The sequence below is a fragment of the Canis aureus genome, chromosome 14, assembly GCF_053574225.1.
Source record: "Canis aureus isolate CA01 chromosome 14, VMU_Caureus_v.1.0, whole genome shotgun sequence".
Taxonomy (NCBI): Eukaryota; Metazoa; Chordata; class Mammalia; order Carnivora; family Canidae; genus Canis; species Canis aureus.
Window position 1 is genome coordinate 11718608 of NC_135624.1, and position 21522 is coordinate 11740129.

The following is a 21522-nucleotide window of genomic DNA, read 5'->3' on the forward strand; positions in this document are numbered from 1 at the left end:
GTCAGTAAATCAAGAAGCTAACATTAAAAAAAAAATTAATCCATGAAAACCTACAAAGAAAAAAATATGAAACCACCCTTAAGAAATTTTCTACAATTCTGAGACCTGGAACTTGTATGGAAAGCCACCCTCACATCAAAACAAACCAACAACCTGGACCAGCAAACCTCTATGAGGAAGAATCACCAGTCTCAGAGAGATGCCTCTCACACCTAAAGATTCAGAAATAACAGAACTATCTGAAAGTCTTTAAAATGATTATCTTCAGAATACTTGAAGAGATAAAAATTAAGATTAGAAGTCACAGGGGAAGAACTGATATCATATGACTGTGCATTAGAAAATGAAAATTCTAAAATAAAAAAATTCTATGGAAAAATCGAATAGTGTAAAAGAAAAATATTTAACCAGAAAAAAGTTTAAATAACTGTAGCACCAAGCACAATAAAAATGAAAATGTGAAAAAGGTAAAAAGCCTGTAAAAAGAAAATGAAAAAGTTTTAATGCACAATTAGATGTTATAGAATTAAGAAATAGAGCATGAGTAAGACATAATATCCAAAGAGATTGTGACTAATCAGGTTCCAGATTGAAAGGGATGAATTCTTTAGATGAAAACTTCAGAGATCTGAGTAGATCAGTAAAAACAAGACTGCATCTGAACACAATGTATTTATAACGAAAGAATGAAGTCAAACCAGACAAACATAACCTAGAAAGGAATGTTTACCTCTAGGTAGACATTCAGGCATCTCATCAGCAATAATATACACTACCTTCAACCTGTTAAGGGAAAAGTATCAAACTATAACAATTCTATAAGCAATTAAATGATAGTTTAAGAATGACAGCAAAAGGGATGCTTGGGTGGCTCAACAGTTAAGTGTCTGCCTTCGACTCAGGGCATGATCCCGGAGTCCCAGGATCAAGTCCCACATTGGGCTCCCCGCATGGAGCCTGCTTCTCTTCCGCCTATGTCTCTGCCTCTCTCTGTCTCTCATGAATAAATAAAATCTTTAAAAAAAGAAAAAAGAATGAGCTCAAAATAAAGCGAAGGAATTTATTAATCACTCGCCAAAAGAATAAATTGTGTACATTGGAGAAATTAGAATGGAACTCAGAAGGAAGTAAAACGTAATAATCAATAGTGACCAAATCAACTGATATGTTGGTGTGTCTATGAAAACTATCAATTTTTAAGAAGTAATGATCAATATCCACGGTTTAAAAATACATATTTTTAAAGGAGTTTATTTTTAAAAAGATTTTATTTATTTGACAGAGAGAGAGAGAGCATGCACACAAGCAGGGGGAGCAGTGAGCAGAGGGATAGGGATAAGCAGGCTCCCTGTTGAGCAGAGAGCCCAAAGTGGGACTTGATCCCGGGCCCCCAAGGCGATGACCTGAGCTGAAGGCAGACGCTTAACTGACTGAGCCACCCAGGTGCCCCAATAATAGATATTTTATATTTAACAGTAGTAACATGGAAGACTTGAGGAGGGAAAGCAAAGTTAAAGCATTCAAAGTTTCTAGATTTTGAATGAGGAAGACCAATATAAATTAAACCTCCTTAAGTTAAATGTACTTGTTTAAAACTCTCAGTAGCAACCACAAAAACAGGAATAGTTAACTGCTAAACCAGTGACAACCACAGATGTAGTAAGTGTACAAAATAGGGGGTTACAACCCAAATGTCTGTGACCAGGAGAATGGATAAATTGTGGTATATTTTAATGATAAAAAGAATTAGACGATGGACACATAACCAAACAGGAATGAACTTATATACACTATACTTAACAAAGGAAGCCAGACCAAAAAATGAAAATAGGGTATGTTCCGTATAATTCTATTTATATTGATGTCAAGGATACGATATGTGAAGCTAATCTGTGGTGACAGAAATTAGAACATGAAATGCCTTTGAGGGTTTGGGACTGACTGGAAAGGGGTGTGCAGGAACTTTTGGCAGGTGTATTTGTTTCCTAGGGCTGCCTTAACAAATTACCACAATGTGGTGGCTTACACACCAGGAATTCATTCTCTCAATTCTGTGGACTGAAGTCTGAAATCAAGATGTCCATAGGACCATGTTTCTTCTGAAGCTCCTAGAGAAGAAACCACCCCTCCTGGTGGCCCCAGATGTTCCTTGGCTTGTGGCAGCTTATCTCCCATTTGATTCCATCTTCTCTATGTATCTCTGTGTGTCCTTTCTGTCTCTGATAGAGACATGGTCTTTGGATAAGGGCCCACCTTAATCCAGTAGGATCTTCTATCTGTCCTTACCTTCATTTTATTTGCAAAGCCCCTATTTTCACATAAGGTCACATTCTGAGGCTCCAGGTGGACATGAATGAGAGCAGGGCTTGGGGGTGCGGACCCTATTTAACCCACTACAGGAGGCAATAGAATGTTCTAACCTTGATTGGATATTGGCTACACAAATGTATGTATTTTCAAAACTGTCCATTTTTTATAAGTAATGTGCATAATTTATAAGTAATTTGTATCAATTTTTTAAAAAATAGAACAGTGGATAGGAAGGCCATACACTAACTTCAGGGTAATGTAATTGTAATTACATCTCTTTCAAAGATTCTATACATTATGTTAAATGCTCACCTATAGGATATTCTTTACTTTTATGGTTTGTTTTTAAGTAACAAAAATAATTCATTGGAGGGACAAAGTGGGAGACTACTAAGTGTTGAAATAGCATCTGAAAGTTGATATGTAAACTTTATAGGAGTGTGCTACATCTAATGATGAAAAGAGTAATTTAAGAGAAAAAAATACTGTTTCCAGCCCTGGTATAAAATTAAAATTGACATAATCTGACATCCCAACATAATTTCTTAAATGTGAAAAATTTAGTTATCCCTATTCCAAGCAAGATTATAAATCTAACAGGATGCATTATTCATTCACTCATTCATTTTATCACACTCACTTCAGTTTATCAGGTTCACTCAGAAGAAGAAAGAGAAGGAAAACTCACCAATTATTGAAACTTTTAGTTTTAATGCCATATCCTATTTGCCCTACATAAAATTTTGCATATAAAATTAACATCAAGCCCTAAGTATTCAGACTAGCAGCTATACAACAAAGTACACTGGATACCATGTCCTTCCTTATAATCATTCAACACTTGAATATTTACAGCTACTTGTAGCAGATCTAACCAGGTTTTAGTTCCACAGGATGCTCTCCCTGCTTCTCCTGGGTTACCACAGCCCTGACTTGATCTTATAGCTTCTCTTCTGGGGAGAACCCAAAACAGGAGTTTGGCTCCCTTTTCAAGAGGTAAAACAAAGAACTACCAAGTCAGTTAGAACCAGGAATCAGAACCAAGTTTGCCCTTTGAAATGGCCATTAAAAATTTGCTTCTTTCCACCTATACACCAGAATTTGTCCTATCAACTGTTCAACTGCTTGTATCTGCATACTGAATCCATTCCATGGACATTCTCTTGCTTGCAAAACTATTGATGCTTCCCACACAGTTTCTTATTTATTACCAAATATTCTAAAATCTGCAACTGGGGAGGAAAAAAGAATCAATACAGATGAAAAATTACTTCCTCAGATAGAATTCCTAATAAAATTTTAGGAGACTACTTTCTAGACATGTATATGTGTATGTAACAATTTGTATTTTCCATAACTGAACATACTTGCCTTGTATCATAACTTGCTCAATTTCAGCCAAGTAGGGAACATCTCTTCATAGCAATGAAAAAGGCCAACATCACTCTCATTTATTTTTCGAAGTGTCAGTTCTAACTTCTGCCTCAATTTACCGCAATCACCCATTTAGTTATCCCCAAAAGTACTTTTTTGGAAGACCACAACCAGTTTTCTAATCCTTAATTCAAGACCTCATTCTCCATTTCTGGTCCTCACAATTCCTGTAACCTGGATCATTTCAGAAAGTTTTATTCCTCCTCTGGCTTCCATGATAATGTCTCCTCCTATACACTTAATCCCAATTCTGACTATTCTGATTTCCACTAATCCTCTCATAACTCAGACCCTTATTACTTCTAAGACCATTATAGTGCCCCAACCCCATACCCACCTCTTTTGCATTCTACACTCTGTTGTTGATTTTCCTGCTTTTATGTTCATTATAGGATTTCGGTTATACCTTATTCTGACACAGTAATATTGATTTATAAAGTCTTTTCACATAGCTAAATGAAAAGAAGTCTGTACTATTTATAATTTCTCCAGCTGCCTTCTAGTGGGATTCTATCCTGATATTATTATTGGTGTCCTGAGCAAGATGTAAGGAATAGGTAAGTTTCAAAAACTGGGATAGAGCTCAACCTTTCTGTTTAAGAAAGGGGTGAAAACTGGAGAGAGGGTAGGTAGGGGGCAAAAAGCTGGGTGAGAGGAACAGAACTGGAGTCCTCAGTAGCTGTATGATGGACAAAATGACTTTGGTGGGGGTGGTGCAGGGGGGCAGCAACTAGGGAAAACTCCTTTTTATTTTCATAAAGAACATTTTATGTTCTTAGACAACATAACCCACCTTAAGTACAAAGACACTATGGCATGATATTTGTAGAAGCAATCGATGACCCTTGTGAAAGAGGAAGGCTATTGAACTAGGAGCAACCAGGAGACTAAGACCAGGGCTGAGGTTGTTGGCTAGAGCTGCATCCAAGGGAGTCCCACACAGCAGAGCCGCCTGCAACATGTCTGCGAGCAGTGCGCTGGCTGCCTTCTGCTCTTCAATTTAACTATAGATTTAAAGAGGAATTATCTCAAGGTTATCCAAATCCCAAATTAGCTTTGCAAGTAAAGAGAGAATTTGGAAGATTTACATATGTAGCAGAATGGTTTTAAAAGGCTCTCTGTCATCACAAACAAAAGTTGAAGCTATACTTACTTTTAGTTCAAAAGTTAAACCAAGAGCTCTTTATCACCATAAATCACACTATCTAGTAACAAGTATGGAGAAGAGAGAATTACAGAACTGAGACAATCAACATAAATTAAAGGCTTTTTGTTTTGTTTTTATGTATCAGAAGCTAACTTTCATCTTGACCATGAAGATTTTAGAGTCAACAAATTGTGCTCCACATTTTTTAAAAAAGATTTTCTTAAAATCATTAAAAGCTAGGCCTTATTTGCTTGAACCTTGACTGACAATAAAAATGAATCAGAGAATACTTATCTTAGTCCATATCGGATATCTTTATAACCCTACAAATGAGGAATTCTCTTAAAGCAGAAGTGATGAAAGCCACATCCAACCTAAGTGCTCTTCCCATCCCCCAATCTCCCTTAGCCATTAATAATGCTCCTCAATACTGAAGGACAAGGGCACATGTAATTTTTTTTTTTTTTTGTAATTCAAAGCTTCATGTCCCAAACCTCAAATAGACTTTTAACTTTAATTAACCACTGTCCAGTGTCAACTATCCTAGTGCTCTCTACATTGTAAATCACTAACTTAATTCAACAAGAACTTCTTCGTCCATTATATGACTATACCAAGCTCAATATCTAAAGCCAGGCAAAAATAGACTTTTAGACATGACTACAGTAATTTATTTGGTCAGGATCTTAATAAGTTAAATAGCTCTGCCTATTGCTATGAGATTTAATTCAAGCATGCAGGTGAATAAACAGATCTTAATTCCCAGCTTTGATGACCATGTTTATTTGCTTTCTCTGTAAGCTTCAACTTTTCCAACTCTAAAGCCTGCTGAGATCCAGAGCCTCATCATTCCAACCAAAACACTTTTTCTAAATCTAGACCCACCCAAAATTCTAAAGATGAAATATATCACATAAAACATTAAAAATCTTCAAAAAGGTGTCAGGCAGTAGTATTAATACTAATCTACACATATCTCCTTGACAGGGAAAGGAGTATGTGGGTATAGAAAACAAGCAAAATTGTCAAGTAGAACCCAGATAAGAATACCAGTATTATTAACAAATATATAGAGAGTGAAAAACAGCATAAATATTATTTAATTCCAGTTATTTGTGCTCCACTTAAATTGCAAAGTAAGTCTGGTCTCTTATGAATCCTAGTATTTTAAGTTTGATCTTTTGTTAAATTAAATCCAGTTACTCACATTTTATCCCATAGTGTCTTTTATGTAGGTGTTGAAGGCCCATCTGTTTCTAATATACTCCTAACACTTTTCAAAAGTGTTCCCCTGTTTCAGGATTTAGTTCTTGCCAAGCAAGAAGAAATCTAAATTCCTTCTCGGTGAAGGCATCCATTCCTGACAAAAGGTACAAGTTTCTAATCTAAAATAACAGGACTGAACAATAGGCTGTTGGCCTCAGCCTCACTCCATATTTGCTGGTTAAATAAGTGTTCAAAATATTTTTTAAAGATAAACAATTATTATCAACTTCACTGATCAAATTTAAGGCACCAGTAACAAGAAACCTGCCTACTGTATTCTATCTATACTATCCAAGTTGGGCACAGATCCTCCCACTAGAGCTTGGCCACACTAGTATAAAAATCCTTTGATCTCAACATGTACTACCCAAACTCAAACTCAACTGAGCAATCAAGGTCATGAACTAAGGAACTACAAAAGATTTGACCAAAATGAAAAAGTACTATCTTAGGATACTTAGTTTTACCCTAAATTGTGAATATTTATAGAACATAGCATCATGGAACACATAATCTGTGATGTAAAGACAACAAATTTTAATATGCTAGATTATAATCGTGCCCCAGAAAAAAATGGATGTTAAAAATTAACAATTGTTAATAAAGCTTAAACAGAGCTAAATTTCTAAAGTGTCCACTTAACACGAATTTATTCTAGAAAAAAAATTGAGAAAAGGCAAACTTGCACCAAAAATCCCCAAATCCCACAATCTCTAGAATTAAACCCTATTTCTCAAAATCCTTTTGACCTAAGTTAATAGATAATATTTTTAAGTAAAAGGCTTAAGAAATTTAGCTTCTCAAAGTAGTACTAGCTTTGATAAATCCATAATTTGCTAAAAATTTGATATTTAATAATAATTCCATTTTATCCACCTAAAATAGGACAATTAGAAATGAAAGACTCAATAGGATCTTATCTCTATAAATTCATCATAACATTTCTAAAAATTTATAAGACCCCCCCCATATGGAAATCATCTTTAGAAATGAATATTTTGATGACATTAAAAGTCTTAATTAGATGATCTTGCTTCTCTTAAAAAAGTATGTATCTCACCGTACAAAAATTCAAGCCTACCAGGAGATTTTAAAGTAAAGGAGAGAGAGAGGTAAATGGAGTCACAGATTTATATTAACAAAGTGCTAATAACTTGAGGGGAAAATTAAGAAAATGACCATGGTTATAGTCTCCTCATTACTCACCAGTACCGGTGCCACTTGAGCCATAATCCTCATAGATTCGCACCTCAGAAGCATATTTACCACCACAGTTAACTGTGGCCATAGTGTGGTTTGCTGAGTGGGAATTTTTTTTTTTTTTTAAACACAGAGCAAGGAAGCAGAGAGCCTCTATGAGTCGTGTGTCATGCATACTTCAAGTGGGACAACTAAAATGTCACAGGGAAGCCCAGAATAGTCAGTAACTGCCATTTGAGAAAAGATGAACCAAGATATAGTTGCAAAATAAATGTGGAGCCTTACATGGATCTGTTTGAGAGCACAACAAACCTATCCAGAACTTCACAAGCCATAGACATCATTAACAGTTAAAACAGTCTGCCCAAAGTGGAGTGAACAACTCAGAACATAAGAATTGAAAAGAATTAAATGGGATTTAGAAATGCTCCAAAAACATGTTTCCAAAATGGTCATTAACACCTAAGGAAAAAAAAACAAGTCATAGATATGGAAAAAAGTGGCTGTGTATACATAGAACCAGATAAAATAAAATAAAATCATAAGCCCTCAATGCAGCATATACAATTCCCTAAATGATGAAGTGTTTCCCATAATTAACGCTCACTTTGGAAACCAGGTCTATAAGAATTATTCCTTTCCTTCCCCTAAAACTCAGACACAAAAATCCTAATCCTATACTAGGTGTTAATTCTGACAGATAAGTGCGGGGGATAGTACAATTAAGGATCAGCACACACTCATCCCAAAACTAAGCTACTGAAGTGGACAAATACGACCATCAGAATCCTAAGCTCTTCAGCTTCTACAACTGCTAACACCAAGAACTTTAATTAGTAGATGAAAATCAGAAAAATAGAAGATGGTTTGAGATTGCTCCTTTTTTCAAAGATACGTGTTTTTGAAATAAAGAATCATATGTTGTATAAAATAAGCCACCTGCTTGAGACTGTAAGATAGGATTGTTTTATGGAGTATGTTTTTGTCTCTAACACTAAAAGAGAAGCAAACTTAAAGTTAGAATGTGTGTGATCCTATAAGCCATTGCTAGAAATTGCTGTGTAGTACAGATTACTCATGCCAAGTGTTGGCTTGGGCTTTCACAACATACTTAAGCAACCCCATGGAAATGTTGACAGACTGTTGGTGCTAATGTTAACTCCAACATGAGCTCTAAATATATACATTTATGAAGATTGTGAAACCAACTCTTACAGGGCTTCATGTTTACATAAGAAGATAATCCAATTATTTAAAGAGAGAAAAACAAACTGCTCACAAACAGAGCCAGAATTTTATTCCATAAAGTACTTAAGTACATCTTACACTAACACTATTTCAAAATAGTTTTGCATACTTTATAAGTACTATAACATAAGTGCCATAGTATCTGACCTATCTAACTTCCTGTAGAAAAAGTCTCCCCTAATCTGACTAAACAAAAATTAAATTGTTTTTAAAAAGGGGAAGGAAGGGGTATAGGAGTCTATTCAATATATATTCCCATTCACATCATATATATATATATATATATATATATATATATATATATATATATATATATATATATATTATTCAACTATCCCCCATATACCACCTGCATGCTAGAATAGAAACTAGTTTGGTAACTCCTGCTTATTCCACTTTTAATTTAAAACAATAAGTGGAAAGCAAACTGGATGCTTATTTGGTGTCATAAACACAGCCCTCAAGAAGAATCTGTGTCATAACTACCCAGATTAAAGACTCCATGTGTTTTAGATGTGGAAACTTCCATGGGTCATACCACTGTGTTTTAAATTTAAGAATGAACACTATTAGTTACACTGTCCCAGAGAAAGGTTTCTTCAAACAAAGATAATAAAAATTTTTTAAGTTGAATTAATGAAAAACAAACTAACAAACCCTTAGGGCTAACATTATTATGCAACAATTATTCAAGACTACACTGTGATGCAAAAAAAAAAAGTGAAAGCTTTATTATATTCAATAATTTTTAGGTCGCTCTTGGTAAAAATCACATACATGAACAAAAATCAGAATGACTCAACTACTAAACCTCCAGACCTACACAAGATACAGCTCTTGATTTTTATTTTATTTTTTTTAATTTATTTTTTATTGGTGTTCAATTTACTAACATACAGAATAACCCCCAGTGCCCGTCACCCATTCACTCCCACCCCCCGCCCTCCTCCCCTTCTACCACCCCTAGTTCGTTTCCCAGAGTTAGCAGTCTTTACGTTCTGTCTCCCTTTCTGATATTTCCCACACATTTCTTCTCCCTTCCCTTTTATTCCCTTTCACTATTATTTATCAATGGTTTGCATTTAACATTTATCAACAGTTTATTTTAAACTGTCTTGTCAACATTCCTCACAACCATCTTTACCTTAGACCCAGTTTGAAATCTATCTGCTTCACCAACATTTCATTCTCAGAAAGTTCTGTCTATTCAGAACAAGAGGCAATGAAAACAAGGAAAGTCAAATGGGGTGGGGGCTGGGGGGAGAAAAAAATTGAACTCTGGAGAATACGGTATGTGACAAATTGCAGGCGACATGCTTTCATACTTTTTGAAAGTCATGCTTATTACTCATAATTAACTCAAATAGATCAGAGAATTTAAGAGACCTTTCCAAGATCATACAGTTTGTTGGTGACAAATTTGAATCCAGCTCCCTCAAAAGCCATGCTTTTTCTTTTCCCATTAAGAGATAGATGTACAGCACTTGGGAGACAAAACACACCCCAGCATGATTGAAACTGCGAGTTTTCCAAATTAGGCTGTCCCCTTGTCATCTGCTCACCGTGCTTCTGCTGGTTTTAGCTGCAGCAAAATAACCAAAGTTCCTTCTGATGATTAGTCACTAACAACACTATACTAATTCTTTCCTAACATAACTAGGAATATATTAAGTCTCATAAACCAACAAAATTAAGAGGTCATCCACAAAAACATTTCTGAGGAACACTGCTGAGACAGCAAAAAGGTAACTCGGGGAAATGGTGTTACAGGTTTCTTCTGGCAGAAGTTAAAGAGGATCTTCAGAATTGTAAATGGAAAGTATTTAATTGTTGGGGCATACAGCAAAAGGCCAGCACTTTTTCCACAGGGATCTCTACTTGCTTGACAAGTTCAAAGAAAACACACATAGACACACACATACACACACCCCTACCCAAACCATACAATTTCCTGCAAATGGGCCACTCCCCTCTGTCTTTGAAGACAGATGCAGTCCTGGCCAGGGGGCCTTTGAAGTAACAGCAGGCATACCTGTGTAATTAGAAAGGCTGGGGACGCCACTCAAATGATCAAAACTAAACTTTAAAGATGAGCTGAAGTGGGGAGATGTGCACTAACATTCTGAACAGAGGAGAAATCTGTTCTAGACAGATTTGGAGAGTAATGTGCCACTGTTCTCTGACCACAGTTCTCCATTTCCTCCAGGGCTTGGAAGCCAAAAGCAAATCACCTATTAATGGAAAACCATAAAGAGCATTTGGTCACTCTCAGAAAGTGGCCAAACTATGCCTACGTGTTTACAGACAAATGTATATATAACCACAGACATGGATATATACCTACATTCACATACGTATATACAAATGTATGCATATACTTTTTTTTTCTGAACCATCTGAGTACAAGTAGGAGACATTATGCTCTTTTATCTCTACATTTTCTCGGTGTTCAGTATGTATTTCCAAAAACAAGGACATTGTCTATATCAGCCATATTGAGACAATACTATTTTCTGATCCATAGTCTACAATTATTCCATAATGTCCTTTGTTTCTATTTTTCTCCTACACTAGAATCCCATCCAAGTTTATGCATTGCATTAGGTTGTCATCTCTTTAGTTTCCTTTAATCTGATCAGTTCCTCTTTCATGAGCTTGCATTTTGGAAGAGAATAGTCATTTATTTATAGAATGTTTATTTGAGTTTGTCTGATACCCCCTCACGATTGGCCACACATTCTTGGGATAACATATGAAGTGATTAACATCCTTTTTTGTGTGTTCTTTCTTGTGTGTGCCAAGCGGCACCTAATGAATTTGGTCACATTATTCGTGACATTAACCTTGATTCCTTGGTTAAGATGGTGTCTCCCAGGATTCTACATTGCAAAGTTACTATTTTCCTATCTTAGTAAGTAATTTCTGAAAAAAAAAATACAGTAACATCATATAAATATCCTGTTCATCATCACAATTCCACACACTAGTTATGGTATCCAGTTTTTATTCTTGCCCAAGTCAATTCTCATTCTGATGGCTCTCAAAAAATAATTTTCTAATTCCATCATTCCTTCTCCATTGATTAGGGGGCATTTCAGTGTTGCATAGGAGGAGCTTGCCCTTCTGCATTTGTTTGTCTGCTTGTTTACATCAGTAGAGAATCATGGATTTCATTCAGTGGATTATCATCTGATACTGTATTTAGTGTTCAACTTATTCTTCAAGGTGCTGTGGTTTCTAAGCTGTATTTTATATGCATGCCACGAAGTGTCTGGGGGTGAAGAGGAAAGATTTAATTTATCCTAGAAGAGCTAAGAAATAGGTGGTAATAGGAGCTAAGTGTTAAAAAGAAAGAAGTTTGCCCACTGGAGTTGGATATCCCAAAAATAGGGAGCAGTATATGCCAGATGCACAGGGTTGGGGAATGCAAGGGGAAAAAAATGTTTAATAGGTCTGATAAATCTTGGCTTATTTCATTGACAATTAATCTTTCAGCCAACAGCAAAAACAACAAAAGGAGCCACTCAGTACTTAAGTTGGATTCAAGGAAAAATGTGTAGAGAACACAAAAATGATGTTACCATGGAGTTTATAACAGTAGAACACAGAAACTGACTAGAAATATAATTGAAGACTTCAAGAATGTGTATTATTTTTAAGGTTGAAAGGATACAGGTTTGGATTTGCAGTCTATGTTTCTAAATTAGAATAAGTGTTAAGAGGATATTTTTCAAAATAAGAAATCTACTGGGGCATCTGGGTAGCTTAATCAGTTAAGCATCTGACTCTTGATTTCAGCTCCGGTCTTGATCTCATAGTCGTGAGTTCAAGCCCCACACTGAGCTCCATGCTGGGCATGGAGCTTACATAAATTCTACTTATGTAATCCCAAGGGGGAAAAATAAGTAACATTCTACAGAATTCAATATGGTTTTATAGCAAGTTCTCAGATTAATTCAAACATTTTAAGCAACATGTACAAAAGGGTACACTCAGGAAAAAAATAATCACAAGAGAAATGTGACGGCAGCTAAAGTTTCCTAAGGTTTATGGAATATTTTTAGAGCAAAATTAACAAAAAGGAAAAGTGAAACCCAACTATTAAGATACAGGTAATATTACATGAAAAAAATAAATTTTTATTTTCTGCTTTCATTTTTGTAATTGTTAAAAATGAAGACCTTCAAAGTGAAGGAAAATCAAGCATAGCTTTAAAAACTATTGAAATATAAGCAGGAAGATGCTAATGAATTATTTAATTATTGAGAAATTGATTCCTGGAAAAAAAAAATGAAACAGGAGTGGGTTTTTTTGTTTTGTTTCTTTTTTTTTTTTTTTTTTTTTTTTTTTTGAGAGAGAGAGAGAGAGAGAGAACACACACGGGCAGGAGGAGGAAGCAGAGTAAGTGGGAGATAGTATCTTAAACAGGCTCCCCACCCAGCACAGAGCCCAAAACGGGGTTCAGTCTCATGACGGAGATCATGACCTGACTCAAAAATCAAGAGTCAAACACTTAACCAACTGAGCTACCCAGACACCCCATGAAACAGGAATTTAAATATGAGATGGATCAATGTTTGATTTTCAGGAAGTTGGAAAACTGAACTTCAAAATCTCCAAATTCTAGAAGATGCTTTAGGACATCAGGGTTGTAAACACTTATAGTTTAAAACAGTTATTATAAGCACCTATCCTGGTATTTGTTACTAAGAATATGTCCTATCAAAACTAATATTATTTTAAAAAACATAATTTCCCCTGCTTTCTATACCTATTATATATCATTACTTCTATGTACATAAATATCTATGGATAGAAAGAAAAGTATGGAAATGCACACATACATTTTTGATAAATTATTTGAAAGTTGTAAGTATCACAATACTTCACATGAAATTTAGCATACACTTTCTGAGAATAAGAACACCATTTTACATAATCACAAGATCTTGCAAGATGTCAGAAATTTAACATGGGTAAAGTAATATTACTAATATGCTATCTATGTTCATACTTCCTCAGCTATTCTAAATTTGTTTGGTTTTCCCCATCTATCCAGAAAGCAATCAAAGACCGTGCACTGCATTTGGTTTGCTTCCTTAGTCCTTTCGATTAGGAGTAGTTCACCCAGTGTTCTTTGTCTTTCTAGTCATTGAGATCTTTTAGAGTCCAGGGCAGTTGTCTCATAGATTATCGTACAATCTTGCATTTGAATGACTTTGGCCAAATAATTAGATTTACCATTTTTCCATTATTAATATGATAATTTAATTCAGGCAGGTATCAACCTAACACCATTAGGTGAAGGTTTATTGGGAAATAATATTGCCCAGGAGATTATCTATTAATTCCAAAGGGGGGAAAATGCCTTTATTTCACAAGCAGACCAGGGAACACCTGGTTAAAACTTGCCACATTCAGGCCAGGGACCAAACACTGCCCACAGCAAGCAAAGAAAGCCGCTACAGACAACTTGCCTAAAGGATAAAGTGGCCAGGACAAAAATAGAGTGCACGCAGCACATCAAAGTGCTAGGCCCTGGAGAATAATGGACACTATACTGCAGAGCACCACAGCATCTATTCTTCATAAGACCATTACCCTCAAGAACAAGACATGTAGCTGACTTTCCTAACACAGAAAGAAGGCATAGAAACTTAGATGAAATAAGATAGAAGAATTTGTCCCAAGTGCATGAACAGGACAAGGCCACACCCAGAGATCTAAGTGAAACAGATACAAGTAACATGCCTGATAAAGAATTTAGAGTAATGATCATAAAGGTACTCATTGGACTTGAGAAAAGACTGGAAGACCTGAGTGAGACCCTTAACACAGAGATGAGGAATAACATAGTATGGAAAAAGAGCTCAGTAAATGAGAAACATGCTTGATGGAATGAACAGCACACCAGAAGAAGCAAAAGAACAAATTAATGACCTAGAAGACAGAGTAATGGAGAACAATCAAGCTGAACAATAAAGAGAAAAAAGAATTAGGCAAAATGAGAAGAGACTTTGGGATCTCAGTGATTCCATCAATTTAATAATATTTACATTATAAAGACCAAGAAGAGTCAGAAAAGTGGGCAGAAATTTTATTTGAAAAAAATAATAGCTGAAAACTTCCCTAATCTGGGGAAATGAAACATATTCAAATGTAGGAAGCACAGAGAATCTCCAAAAAAATCAACCAAAGCAGATCCACACCAAGATATATTATAATTAAAATGGCAAAATACGGAGATAAAGAAGAAACATTAAATGCAGCCAGACAAACACAACAGTTACATATGTGAGAAACCTCTTAAGACTATTATGGGATTTTTTTCAGCAGAAACTTTCTAAGCCAGAAGAGAGTGGCATGATATATATATAAAGTAACAAATGGGAAATATATGAAGCCAAGAATGCTCTACCCAGTAAAGCTACCATTCAGAATAGGAGAGATAGAGAATTTCTCAGACCAACAAAAGGCTAAAGGAGTTCATGACCACTAAACCAACTCTACATGAAATGTTAAAGGGGACTCTGAATAGAAAAGGAAAGATAACAAGAGAAAAGAAAGTAGGAAGCAAAAAAACCTGTAAAAATAGGTTTCTCTTTAAAAGTTAGTCAAGGAACTCACAAAATAAAAGGATGTAAAGTATGATACCATATATCTAAAATGTGGAGGAGAGAGAGGTAAAGAATGGGTTCAAACTTAGGCAACCCTCAACATAATCTAGATTGCTATCTACAGATGATATATATAAACCATACGGTCACCACAAATCAAAATATAGTAACAGATATGCAAAAAATGAAGAGAAAGGAATCTAAATACATCACTAAAGAAAGCCAGAAAACTGTGACAGAAGATCAGAGAAAAACTACAAAAACAACCATAAAACAGGTAACAAAATGGCAATAAACATACCTCTTAATAGTTACTTTTAATGTAAATGCTTCAATCAAAAGACAAAGGATGACAGAATGGATTAAAAAACTAAGACCCATCTACATGTTGTCTATAAGAAACTCTGCTGAGACCTAAAGACACTTATAGATTGAAAGTGAGGGGGTAGAGAAACATCTAATACACAAATGAAAGTGAAAAGAAAGCCAGGGTAGCAATACTTCTATCATACAAAATAGGCTTTTTTTTTTTTTTTTTTTTTTTTTTTTTTTTTTTGAGTGTGGTAGGGGCAAAAGGAGAGGGGGAGAGAGAAAATTTTAAGCAGGCTCCACACTGGGCTTGATCATAACCTGAACTGAAATAAAAAGTTGGACACTTAACCAATTGAGGCACCCCAAAAAAGTAGACTTTAAAACAAAGACTGTAACAAGAGACAAAGAACACTATGTAATAGAGACAATCCAACAAGAAGATATAAAAATTTTAAGTATTTATGCACCCAACATGGAACACCCAAATATATACAACAGATAATATTAAACATAAAGGAACTAATTGGTAGTTATACAATATCTGGGGGAAGTGAATACCCCACTTACAACAATAGATCATCTAAACAGAAAATCAACAAGGAAACAGTGGCTTTCACATATCAGACGGATTCAACAGATAGATTCAGGACATTCCATCCTAAAACAGCAGAACACACATTATTTTCAAGAACACAGGCACCATGCTCCAGAATAGATCACATATTAGGCCACAAAACAAGCCTCCATAAATTAAAAAAAAAAAAAAAAAGACTGAAGTCACACCATGCAGCTTTTCTGACCACAATGCTCTAAAACTAAAAGTCAACCATAGGAAAAATATCTGGAAAGACCACAAATACATGAAGGTTAAATAATATGCTGCTAAACAATGAATGGGTCAACCAGAAAATAAAAAGAATTTTTAAAAATCACATTGAAAAACAAAGGAAAATGAAAACACATAGTTCTAAACCTTTGGGATGCAGCAAAAATGGTCTAAAGAAGGAACTTTATAGTGATACAGGCCTACTTCAAGAAGCAAGAAAAATCTCAAAAAATCTAACCTTATCCCCAAAAGAGCTAGAAATAGAACAGACAAAACCTAAAACCTGCAAAAGGAAGAAAATAAAGATTAGAGCAGAAAAAAATATATAGAAACTAGAAAAATAGCACATGTCATTGAAACCAAGAGCTGGTTTTCTGAAAGAAAAAATAAACAACATTGATAAACCTCTAGCCAGACTTTTCAAAAAAGAGGACTCAAAATTACAAATGAGAAAGGAGAAACAACAACCAACACCACATAATTATAAATAATTATAAGAGAATACTATGAAGAACTATATGCCAAAAAATTGGACAACCAAGAACAGATGAATAAATTCCTAGAAATCTACAACCTACCAAAACTGAGACAGAAAGAAATAGAAAATTTGAACAGATCCATTACCAACAAAGAAATTGAATTAGTAATCATACCTCCACCCAAAAAAGTCCAGGGCCAGATGGCATCACTGGTGAATTCTACCAAATATTTAAAGAAGGGTTAACACCTATTCTACTCAAACTATTCCAAAAACTAGAAGGGAAACTTCAAAATTCATTCTATGAGATACCATCATGACCCCAGAACCAGATAAAGACACCACAGATTAAGAGAGAGAGAGAGAGGGAGAGAGAGAGACAACTACAGGCCAAGATCTCTGATAAATGTTGATGCAAAAGTCCTTAATATTAGCAAACCAAATCCAACAATATCTGAAAAAAATTCACCACGACCAAGAGGGACTTATTCCTGAGTTGCAAGGATGGATCAATATTTGCAAATCAATGTGATATACCACATTAAGAAATACGATCATTTCAATAGATGCAGAGAAAGAATCTGACAAAGCACAACATCCATTCATGATAAAACCCTCAAAAATTGGTTTAGAGGGAACATAATAAAGGCTACATATGAAAATCCCACAGCTAACAACATATTCAATGGTGAAAAACCAAAAGATCTTTCCTCCCAAGGTCAGGGACAAGACAAGGATATTCATTCTCACCACTGTTATTTAACATAGTACTGGAAATCCTACTCTCAGCAATCAAAAAGAAATAAAAGGCATTGAAATTGACCAGGAAGTCAAATTTTCACTATTTGCAGAGGACATGATACTATATATAGAAAACTCAAAAGACTCCACCAAAAATATTGCTAGAACTGATAAATTTAGTAAAGTTGCAGGATACAAAAATCAACATATAGAAATCTGTTGCATTTCTATACACCAATAATGAAGCAGCAGAAAGAAGAAAACAATCCCATTTACAATTGTACCAAGAAAGTAGTAAGACACTTAGGAATACACCTAATCAAAGAGGTGAAAGATCTGTACTCCGAAAACTGTAAAACATTGATGAAAGAAATTAAAGAGGATACAAAGAAATTGAAAGATATCCCATGCTCATGGATTAGAAGAACAAATATTGTTAAAATATCTATACTACCCAAGGCAATCTACACATCTAATGCAAAGGGAGACAGAACGTAAAGACTGCTAACTCTGGGAAACGAACTAGGGGTGGTGGAAGGGGAGGAGGGCGGGGGGTGGGAGTGAATGGGTGGCGGGCACTGGGGGTTGTTCTGTATGTTAGTAAATTGTACACCAATAAAAAATAAATTAAAAAAAAAAAACAAAATACCAACAGCATTTTTCAAAGAACTCGAACAAAGAATCCTAAGATTTGTATGGAATCACAGAAGACCCTAAACAGCCAAAGCAATCTTGAAAAAGAAAAGCAAAGCTGGAGGAATCAAAATTCCAGACTTTAAGTTGTATTATAAAACTGTAGTCATCAAAACAGTATGGTACCAGCATAAAATTTGACACAGAAAACCCAGAAATAAACCCACAACTATATGATCAATTAATCTTTGATAGAGCAAAAGGAACATGCAATGGGAAAAAGTCTCTTCAACAAAAGGTGTTGAGAAAACTGGACAGCAAAATGCAAAAGAATGAAACTGGATCACTTAACACCATACACAAAAATAAATTCAAAATGGACAAAATATTCAATGTAAGATCTGAAATCAAAAATCCTAGAAGAAAATACAGATAGTAACCTCTGATAGTGGCCAAAGCAACACTTTTCTAGATAGGTCTTCTCAGGCAAGGGGTACAAAAGTAAAATTCAACTATTGGAATTACATCAAAATAAAGCTTCTGCAAGTGAAGGAAACAACAAAACTGAAAAGGTAACCTATGGAATGGGCGAAAATATTTGCAAGTGACATATCCAAGGAAGGGTTGGTATCCAAAAGTTATAAAACTCAAATGTACAGAAGACATGAATTGACATTTTTCCAAAGATGACGTACAGATGGCCAAGATACATGGAAAGATGCTCAACATCACTCATCATCTGGGAAACACAAATCAAAACTACAATGAGATACCACCTCATACAAGTCAGAATGGCTAAAATTAATACAGGAAACAATGGGTGTTGGTGAGGATGCAGAGAAATGGGAACCCTCTTATACTGTTGGTGGTAATGTAGACTGGTGCAGCCACTCTGGAAAAACAGTACAGTTTCTTCAAAAAGTTAAAAATAGTGCAATTGCAGAATTGTGGGGTAGTTCTAATTATTTACCTAAAGAATACAAGAATACTAATTCAATGAGATAGCAGTGAATAGCCAAATTATGGGAAGAGTACAAATATCCATTGACTGATGAATAGACAACATGTGGGGTGTGTGTGTATGTATGTATGTGTGTGGGTGTGTATATATATTTTTTTTTATATATATATATGTGTGATATATATGATGGAATAATATTCAACCATTAAATGAAATCTAGCCATTTACAATGACATGTGACATGAATGAAGCTAGAGCGTATTATGTTAAGTGAAACAAGTCAGTCAGAAAAAGACAAATACCACATGATTTCACTCATATATGGAATTTAAGAAACAAAACAAATGATCACCGGGGGGGGAAAAAAAGAGGAAAACCAAGAAGCAAAATTATAGAGAATAAACTGATGGTTACTGGAGGGTAGGTGGGTGATAGGTTAAGTAGGTGAGGATTAAGGAGCTCCACATCCGCACTTGTGAGGAGCACCAGATGTTGTATGGTAGTGTGGAATGACTATGTTACATATGTAAAGAAAATATTACACAGTATAATAACAGGAATTTAAATAAAAACTTAAAACTTATAAAAGTCAATACCCAAAAAACAAATTAAAAAATGAAAGACATGAAAAAATATTTCTCGAAAGACAAAGAGATGACCAACAGATACATGAAAAGATGCTCAACATCACTCATTTTCAGGGAGATACAAACCAAAACTACAATGAGGTATCACTTCACACCTGTCAGAATGACTAAACTCAATACAAGAAATAATAGGTGTTGGAAAGGATGTGGAGAAAGGAGAACACTCCTGCACCGTTGGTGGGAATGTAAACCAGGGCGACCATAGTGGAAAATAGTATAGAGTCCTCAAAAAGTTAAAAAATAGAACTATCCTATCATCCAGCAGTTGCACTACTGGTATTTACCCAGATACAAAAACATTAATTCAGGGACCCCTGGGTGGCTCAGTGGTTGAACATCTGCCTTTGGCTCAGGGCATGATCCTGGAGTCCTGGGATCGAGTCCCACATTGGGCTCCCCTCATGGAGCCTGCTTCTCCCTCTGCCTGTCCTTCTGCCTCTCTCTGTGTGTCTCTTATGAATAAATAAAATCCTTGGGGAAAAAAAAAAAGACATTAATTCAAAGGGATACATGCCCCCCCATGTTTATAGCAGCATTTACTTACAATAGAAAACAAACTACTTTCTACATACATTTAGAAAAATCTTTTTTTTTTTTTTTTTTTTTTTTTTTTTTTTTTACACTTAGAAAAATCTTAGAAAAATAGACACAGGGCAGGCCAGGTGGCTCAGCGGTTTAGCGATGACTTCAGGCCAGGGTGTGTGTGATCCTGGAGACCAGGGATCGAGTCTTACCGTCAGGCTCCCTGTATGGAGCCTGCTTCTCCCTCTGCCTGTGTCTCTGTCTCTGTCTGTCTGTCTGTCTCTCTCTCTCTCTCTCTCTCTGTGTGTGTTTCTCATGAATAAATAAAATCTTTTAAAAAAAATAGACACAAAAATGTTAACACAGTTAATGCAAAGAGGTAAAATGAGTCTGCCTCCTTTATACTGTTCAGCACCTCACAAATGTCTTGCAATGAACCATACCACTTTTTCAACAGAAACAAGGCTATTTTGGAAGTAAGAGGTTAATGGTAATTATTCTGCCTCAAAATGTTTTCAAAACTTTGAAGAATTTGGTTTTCAAAATAATTTTGGTACCAAATCACGATGGACCCTTTCTCTCCATTTCTTAGTTTTTTAAGTTATCCACAGTTTCCCATATGGAATTTAGAAAAAACAAATCCTTTACTTACATCAGTGATTACATGAACAAAGGAGGACATGTGCATTTTAATCACATGTACTGCATGCGCATGCTCATCCATGCAGAGGAACTAATTGGGCAGGGAGGAGTTACTGGCTCTTTAAAAGACACACACAAAAAAATCCTAATTTGCTTAAAATATACACAGGAACCCAAAAGCCTTAATAACCTTAATTATAATTTCCTCCAAGTAGAACATTTGTAAGCCTTAATCCCTTTATTGAGTTTATTGCCAATGATTAGGCAAAGTACACAGAACGGAGTGTGCATGTATGTACTTAAACTTAATGGAATCAAGAAACGTTTGTGTCATTTAGCCACCATTTTCAAAACAGAATAGACATGTTTAAGATGGAAAAGGAAGAGATGGAAGAATTCAGAATAGGTGAAAAAGTAAGTTTTCTAGATTAGCTCAACATCCAAATAGAGTATTTGGTTCCTGTCCACACAAATTATTTGTTTTAATTACACTCCTTGAACTTTCCAAAAACATATTTTAAGAGAAAGCTTAAACCAA

General features: G+C 35.2%; 1 protein-coding gene across 3 annotated transcripts in view; it reads right to left on the bottom strand.

Annotated features, from left to right (window-relative positions):
* Positions 1–21522, bottom strand: part of RSPO2 (R-spondin 2) — a 143677-nt gene that overhangs the window by 71887 nt on the left and 50268 nt on the right. The gene's annotated exons all lie outside the window — the stretch shown is intronic.